Source organism: Bison bison, unplaced genomic scaffold, assembly GCF_000754665.1.
Source record: "Bison bison bison isolate TAMUID 2011002044 unplaced genomic scaffold, Bison_UMD1.0 scf7180017864374, whole genome shotgun sequence".
In the NCBI taxonomy this organism is placed as follows: Eukaryota; Metazoa; Chordata; class Mammalia; order Artiodactyla; family Bovidae; genus Bison; species Bison bison.
Window position 1 is genome coordinate 4,275,153 of NW_011494946.1, and position 9,156 is coordinate 4,284,308.

Below are 9,156 nucleotides of genomic sequence, written 5' to 3' on the forward strand. Positions count from 1 at the left end.
CTGAGGCAGTGTTCCCCACAGGTTTCTGTTGCCAAACATCACTTCTGCAGCCAGACCACAGCGAATGGTCCCCGAGCTGCGGGCCCTGCGCCCGCCAGGCGCTGGCTGCCCCCAGCCCTGCATGACCAGCCTCTGTGCGTTCACCTGGGCCCGAGGGCTCAGACCATTCACTTTTCTGGACTTACGGCTTTAACCCCTGTGCTGGGTGCTGGGGGGACAGAGCCAACCCCTGCTCCCCTGGACCTCACGGCCCCCCCAACAGCTGCACGGGGTGGTAACTGTGCTAACGTGGGCCACAGAGCTCGGTCGGGCGTGAAGGCGAGCGCTGGACAGGGCTGTGGAAAAGGTGAGCCCTGAGGCCAGGTGAGTGGTCCGCGGGGAGGCAGTGTGCCTGGTGGTCCAGACGAAGGGCATGGATGCTGGGGCCGCGTTGCTGGATAGAAGCCTGAAGGCCACTTCCCAGGTGCGGGGTCTGGGTAATGCGGGTATGACAGCTGTGAGGATGAAGTGAATACATGCAGAGCTCTTGGAGAAAGGCTGACACACAGCAGGTGCTGCATAAACGTCAGCAATGAGGAGGAAGCTGGGAGCGGGCTCTGGAGATTTCGCAGCTGACCGGAGAATGAAGAGGCCCTGAGACTACCCCTCACGCTAGAAACAAGAATACTGTCTTTTTTTCACATTTTTTTTTAATGTGGACCATTTTTAAAGTCTTTATTGAATTCGTTACAAGTTACTTCTGTCGTTTGTTTTGACTGTTTTGGCTGCAGGGCGTGTGGGAGCCCGGATCCCCCTCCAAGGATCAATGCACCCCTGCGTCGGGAGGCCACATCTTACCTGGTGCAGCACCAGGAACCCCACGCACACTGTCCTACTCAGACATTTCCTCAGAGGAATCAGTACTGCCCTTGTCGAGGACCTCCCTAGAACCTCTCTCCAGGGTTCGTTTGCAGGATTTGAACCACTCATTCAGCATTATTCCACAAAGTCACCAAAATGCAAGTCTCGATCCTTTCCTTAAGACCCAGGGAATATGTCTTTTTAACTTCTGGGGAGGGAGTCAGGATGTTTCAGAGAGTCAGGGAGGCAGCTGGCGGGGAGACTCCAGGTGAGGCATGTGTTTGTACGACTGTTTACCCTGGGTCTGGCCCCCAAATGATTCAACGGGGATGCTGGCGATTTCAGCCACACTGCCCACAGTGTCTCAGAAATGGAGCGAAGGGATTCATTCAATCCAGAGACGGTTTAAAACGCAGACCGCATGTTGGCTGACTGGTGAAAGATGCTTTTCATCCTATAACTAACGCAGTAAAACCTACACTGCTGCTGCTGCTAAGTCGCTTCAGTCATGTCCGACTCTGTGCGACCCCATCGACGGCAGCCCACCAGGCTCCCCCGTCCGTGGGATTCTCCAGACAAGAACACTGGAGTGGGTTGCCATTTCCTTCTCCAGTGCAGGAAAGTGAAAAGTGAAAGTGAAGCCACTCAGTCGTGTCCGACTCTTTAGCAACCCCATGGACAGCAGCCTACCAGGCTCTTCCACCCATGGGATTTTCCAGGCAAGAGTACTGGAGTGGGGTGCCTTTGCCTTCTCCGAAAAACCTACACATCTGTAGTCAAACGTGCTGCTCACTAGTCATTAAACCCAATATGGCTTTGGATTTCTCTGCTGCCTCTAAACAATATAAAAGTCTCAGTGATGGTAAGGAACAGCCTTCATTTATCAGGGTGAGTGTTAAAACGCTCCTTGTAATGGACCCCTGTGTCTGAGTCTCTGCAGTCCTGTACCTCCCCTGTCTCATGGATTCTTCAACAAAAACAACAAGGAAATCATCCTGGAAGGAAGGACAACCAGCAAGCTTGCCAGTTCCTGGATCTGGAAAATGCCTAAGTTGCTGTCTACACCCTCCCTTCCTTGAAGCTGGGGAACTATCAATTCAGCCCTGTCTCCGTGCAGCCCACCTGAAGCCCCAGTAGGCAAATGTCTGTCAGTCTTCTCTCTTATTAATGGGGATTCCACCGTTTCTCTTGAGCCCCAACTCCAGAATTTAATCAGCGGCAGAGTGCAGGAGTCCTCTACATCAAACCAAACTTCTCCCTTGCTTCAGTCCAAGGCGATTTCGTCTTAGGCTGGAGAGGCAAACCACAGTCACTGTGACAATCAGTCAAGTGCCTGAAGACAGTTAAGCCAGCTTCGGTCATCGCTCATCAGAACGGCTAACCGCAGCGCCCGGGGCCCCTAAGGCCCGCTTTCCGTCATGAGACCGTGGGACGGTAAAGCGGAAAGCGGTTTCAGTTGACAGTCCTACCTGCTTGGCGGATGATGGCAGGTCACAGAGATGGGCGTGCAGTGTAGGTCTCTGGACGCCTGGCTCCGCGCTCCTGCCATCAGACCACACTCTTTGTACTCCTGCTCCGTAGGCGCCTGACACAGAGACGCTAGTGGGACTTAGGAACCTCACCCAGCGGAACGCTCTGCGATGGGGCACTCCGGTTAGTGGAGTCTCTCTCAGAAGGCGGAGAAGAGCGGACTTCCCTGGTGGTCCAGTGCGGGGCTCCAGGCTTCGAACACAGGGGCGTGTGTCCCACCCCTGGTTGGGGACCAGGGTCCCAGAGGCTGCCAAACCCTAAAACCCAGAAACAAGGTGGAGGAGAGCCCACCCTGTGGTGGTGGAAGAGGTTTGGGGACAAGGCCAGGGCAGAGTCTGTGCAGAGGAAAGTCCTCAGACGGGAGGGGAAGAAGGCAGAGTCCCAGACGCCTGGCCTTGTCACTCGCAGCCGGGTGGACCCAGGCAGGACCTCTAACTACCGACCCTCACCTGCCTCAGAGGGAAAATGGGGAAGCTTCCTTCACATGGCCTGTTGCACAGAAACATTGTCATTTAATGAGACAAACGCCAAGTACTTCTGTGAAGTGAAAGCCGCTCAGTTGTGTCTGACTCTTTGCGACCCCATGGACTATACAGTCCATGGAATTCTCAGGCCAGAACACTGGAGTAGGTAGCCTTTCCCTTCTCCAGGGGGTCTTCCCAACCCAGGGATCGAACCCAGATCTCCTGCATTGCAGGCAGATCCTTTACCCGCTGAGCCACCAGGGAAGCCCATCTCCAGCGGATCTTCCCAACCCAGGGATTGAACAGGGGTTTCCTGCATTGCAGGTGGATTCTTTACCAGCTGAGGCACAAACTGCCACCGAAACCCAGACCACCACAGAATTCAGGGTATCCCAGTTACTATTCCTGAAGAAGATGAAAACAATGCAGTAAAGAGAAGGCAGAATAAAGCTAGAGTAATGAAAACAGTGTGATTTCAAAGCAGCAATAAATCAGCAGACTTGGGAAACAGAGCAGTGAGGGGATTTAAGCATGTGATAAAGGAGGAATTTCAAAGCGGGGGGAAAGTGTGGAATACCTGATGAATGCTGCTGAGCAACTGGAGCACTATATGGAAAAAGACAAAATTAATTCCCAGTGGATTAAAGACCTGCAGAAGTACCAGAAGAAAGTATATCCATGAAAACCAAGGGAGGGGTTCCCAGGTCGCTCAACGGCAAAGAATCCGCCTGCCAATGCGGGAGACGTGGGCCCGATCCCTAGTCCAGGAAGATGCCACATGCCGCGGAGCAACTAGGCCCGTGGACCATGCCTTCTGAGCCTGTGCTCTGGAGCCTGGGAGCCAGAACCACTGAAGCCCAGTCACCCTAGAGCTCGTGTTTCACAAGAGAAGTCACTGCATGAAAAGCCTGCGCGGTGAGTAAAGAGGAGCCCCTGCTCGCCACAGCTAGGAAAAAGCCCACGCAGCAAAGAAGACCCAGCAAGCACAAATAAGTAATAAATTTGAAAGAAAAAAAGTGGGGGGAGACTGACATACTTTATTACATATACATTTAAAACTCTGGTATACATTATTAAAAAAAGAATTCAGAGACAAGTAGTAGACTGGGAAAAGATATTTCCAATATATATAAGAAAGGATTAGCACTCATTCTATTTTATAAGGAGTTACAAATCAGATATCAAGATGTATAGAAAATGTGAACACACCTTTCTCCAAAGAAAAAAGAGAAGTGGCTAAAACACTTAAAGGAGTAAAAATGTTAGAGAGCAATCAGAAAATAAGTTTTTTTTTTGTTAAAGGCAACTTTCACCCAACTGACTAGGAAAAACCGTATGAAGACTTAGAATATCTAGTATTAGCCAGAGGTAGGGAAGTGGGAACTTTCATACTCCACCACTCTAAATCGACTCGGCATTTTACAAAGCAGTTTGACAATACCAGTCAGTTTTTGATTCAGAAATGACAATTCTAGCGGTTGTAGTTTGTGCACAAAAATCATGGAAAAGTGTGTACGCTGCAAACTGTTTGTAATAGCCCCAGACTGGGAACAGTCTAGATGTAGGTCATAAGGGCGTGGTAAGGTACATTCCAATGCATGTCCGTAATTTGGAGTGTGTTAATGACATCTGCAAGCACAGATATCTCATGTGTATCCCGTGTTATTATACCATAAACTGTCTAGAAGGGAACCCAGCCAGCTTTTTACACAGAAGTTCATTCCGGGTGAGTGAGTGGCATGGGCGGGGGATGACTTTAGCTTTTCACTTTATGGGGTCACACAGAGTCAGACGTGACTGAGCGACTTCACCCCTTCATATTATTAGATTTTTTATAATCATACTGATCAGGTAATTATAAAGAACAAAGAAATGGACGGAATCTTGGTACACTCAAGCACAGCAAAAGGGGACACGGGGGTGGGATGGAAGAGACCAGCTCAGGCTAAACGGGCCCCGCAGGGTATGGAAGAGCTCAGACAGACTGTATCGAGACGGCTGCTCAACATCCAGGATGGTTCTCGGTTCCTAAGCGCAAAGCATTTTAAAATGCATGCTTTGATCTGGCGGTGGTCAGGAGGTATCTTTAAAGGTCATCACCATGCTTGCTTTATATGTGCATATTAGGAAGGCGTAAGATTAAAATACAAGACAGCTCACTATTTCTCTCGAATGAGAGCAGTATACTTCTTTGGCTTTCATTTAAAAGAAAATGAAATAATAGCTCTCAGGTTGAATTATCTGGATAGGATCATCTGCAATACCCAGGAATGAAGGAAATTGCTGTTTTCCATTCAGAAAGTTAAAAAAAAAAATCTCAGGCCAAGGCTGGATGCTGTCTGACACTCCCCACGTGCGTTCACACACTGGTACCGGCATGTGTACCTACCTGCTTGCAGCTCTGCATCCCATGGGAACAGTTCTCCTGAGCATGTCGCCAGAGTGGGCAAAACCTTCCCCATTGCCCCTTCCCACCGCCCCATCACTCCGATGACTTGTCCAGTCAACCACAATCCACAGCTTCCCTCCTTCAGATACGAGTTGCAAAAAAAAATTTCCCCCCAAAGCATTTCTGCTTTAAATCATAAAAAAAGGTTTCCCAAAGTATTTAACTTGTTCCTCACGATAATTGTATCTTACATTTTCCTATCTTAAATGTCTAGCACAGTCACAGCACACGTAGATGCTCAGAAAACAACAGCTAAGTTAGTTATCATCCTCTGGAAAAAGGCCAACTGGAGGCCCGCTAAATGGTCCTTTCAGAGGTTTTCATCTAATCAGGCTGTTAGCTCCCTCATCTTAAAAAAAAAAACAAAAAACTAAACTGCTTTGGATAAAAGTATTGCACCAGTTTAACTGAGCTATTGGTCCTTAGTCTTGATAAGTAGACCATGGCCATAAAGGTGCTGCCACTCAGGGAAGCTGGGTAAAGGGTATATGGGAGCCCTGTGCTCTCTTTGTAACTCTTCTATAAATCTAAAAGTATTTCAAATAAAGTTTGAAAAACAGATATTAAGAAATGAGTAAAATCACATGCTCTTGGGTTGGAATAAATAATACTGTTAAAAACACCATACTACCCAAAGCAATAAATAGCTTTGATGCGATTCCTACCAAATCGCCCATAGCATTTTTTACAGAACTTGGACAAGTCATCCTAAAATTTACATGGAACCATAAAAGACCCAAAAGCACCAAAGCAATGCTGAAGAAAATGAACAAAGCTGAAGGCATAAGCCCCTCGGACTCCAGACAATAGTACAAGGCAACAGTAATCAAAGGGGCGTGACATCGGCACAGAGACAGAGCGAAGGCCAGGAGCAGACGCGCACGCCTGCGCTCCGTTGGTCCAGATAAAGGAGGCAAGAGTGGACAGTGGGAAAAGCCTCCTCAGCAAGTGGTGTCTGGAAGGTTGGACAGCGGCATGAAAATCAATAGTTACAGCACACACCCTCCAACCATATTCAGAAATAAACTCAAATAAACTCAGAATAAATAAAATGGCTTAAAGACTTAAATATAAAACATGACCCTGTAAAGCTCCTACAAGAGAACACAGGCAAAGCATTCTCTGACATAGATCGTACCATTGTTTTCTTAGGCCAGTCTCCCAAGGCAACAGAAATAAAGGCGAAAATAAGCAGACGGGACCAAATCAAACTTACAAGCTTTTGCACAGCAAAGGAAACCAGAAACAAAATGAAAAGATAATCTGTGGAATGAGAGAAAATATCTGCAAATGATGCAATCAACAAGGGCTTAATTTCCAAAATATACAAACAGCTCAGATCAAATGACCAAAAAACAACAACAATCAAAAAATGAGCAGAAGACTCAGCCACTTCTCCAAAGACATACAGGGCCAACAAACACATGAAAAGATGCTCATCATCGCTAATTATTAGAGAAATGCAAATCAAAACAACAACGAGGTACTGTCTCACGCTGGTCAAAACGGCTAAAGTCTACAAATAGTAAATGCTGGAGGTGTGGAGAAAACAGAACCCTCCTCCACTGCTGGTGGGAATGTAAACCGGTGCAGCCGCTGTGGAGAACAGTACAGAGGTTTCTCAAAAAACTAAAACTAGGACTACCATATGACCCAGCAACGCCACTCCTGGGCATATACCCAGAGAAAATCATAATTCAGAAAGATACACTCATCCCAGTGTTCACTGCAGCACTGTTTACAATAGTCAGGACATGGAAACAGCCTGAATGTCCATCAACAGATGAATGGATACAGAAGGTGCCGTGTACACAGAATGGACGATTTCTCATCCACATAAAGAGTAAGCCAGAAAGAGAAAGACAAATATCATAAGCTGTCACTCGTATGTGGAATATAAAATACTACACACACGAACACACCTATGAACAGAGACAGACTCACAAACATAAGATCAAACTTGCGGTTCCAGGCGGGCGGGGCGGAGGGCATGGATGGGGGGTTTGGGCTGAGCAGATACACACATATATAGGATGGATAAACATCAAGGTCCTACTAGACAGTACAGGGAACTGTACTCAGTATCCTGTGATAACCCATAATGGAAAAGAAGGTGAAAGAATATGTAGATGTACAGCCAAATCACTGCTGCACAGTGAAAATAAATGCATTGTAAATCAACTATCAGTTCAGTTCAGTCGCTCAGTCAGGTCCGACTCTTGGCGACCCCATGGGCAATCACTACACGCCAAGCAAATTTTGTGAGTAAAATTTAAAAAAGGAGCACTTTTGACCCTATTTCCCTTTCCAGCTACCATCCTATCTTTTTCTTTCCCTTAACAGTAAAATTCTTTGCAATTACAGTCGACACTCACTGTAATTGTATTTCCCTCTTAACATCCCTCTTATCACGACCACTGGTGACCTTCCAGTCGCGTCAGTGGCTGCTCATTGGAACCTCGCTCTCCTGTTACTTCTAGCACGATACAGCTGACCAGCCCGTCCTGCCTGAAACACTGTCCTCACGTGGGGCTCCGACACCACTCTCTTCTCGTCTATTCGAGCACTTTCTGCAGCTCTAGAAGTGCCAAACCTCATCAACCCTCCACAGCTTACTGAGGGCCACTGACTCAGCCCAGGCAGCCCCAAACAAGCTGGACATTGAAGATCTGAGCACAGTGGATGCAAACAATCAAATGTACAAAAAGCCAAGAGTTCACAGGGACACTTAGAAAAACCTCACTGGTCATTTTGGAGGTTGCTTGGACACCAACTCATAACAGGTTAGTTGGTAAACAAAGGGAAAGAATCAAGCGCTGATCCTGCCTTTCCAATTCAGACTCATTTCAGGGCAAAGTCAATGAGGGAAAGTTCTTTTTAGAAGAATCATGGGCAATAAATGCGGCAAGATGATAGAAATGGGCAATTAGTCCTTAATGAAATAGCACACAATGATCAACAGCTACTAAGATAACTTGGGTGAAAGGCTGATAGAGAACTTTATACTGGGGGGAATCAGGCTGACAAAAGCTGAACCCACTGACCAATCTTAAAAACACTGAGAGCAGGACAGACGTTAGGTGTCACCTCAGGATGCAACAGAAATACGTAACACCACTTACGACATGGTCTCCCAAAAGAAAAAAAAAAATCTTGAGTCTGAATCTAAATAAGCTCCAGATCTACTTACCAGTTTATGCGACATACAGAGCATAGAGGCCATGTTCAACCACACCGAGAGGGTACCGCGGGTGGGGTTCACAACGTGGGAAAGTCCGCAGGACCACCCGGCTTCTTCAACAAGGTGTCTGGGTACATGTGTGGGGAGGGGGGAGGGGACCGTGGATTGAAAGACGCTCAGGAGAGATACCGACTGAATTGCGAGCTGTGGACTTCGCGGCAATGTGGGGAGAACGTAGGGAAAACAGTGCCGGCGCGTCTCAGACGACCGTAAGGGGTCGGTGTTACTTGTGCTGCATCATGACAGCTCCATGGTCATCCTGAGGTGATATGGCTGTTACATGCCCGAGAATTTACAGGTATGATTTCTAGGGTTAGCTTCAAAATACCCCTGAAACATTAAAACCCAAGAAGTTGAGGACAGACAAAAACAGACAGTGCATGCTGGTCATCAATGACATTGGTGATGGATGTGTAAGAGTTGACGCTACTGTCTTCTGTACTTTGGTATATCTGCCATTTCCTTCTCCAGGGCATCTTGGCAACCCAGGGAACAAGCTCATGTCTCCTGCATGGGCGGGGGGCGGGGCGGAGGAAGGGGGCGGATTCTTTACCGCGGAGGCACCAGGGAACCCCCGCTAGTCCCCGGTGATGCCAGTGTGTGTGCGCGTGTGTGCGGTAGTCGCTCGGCCG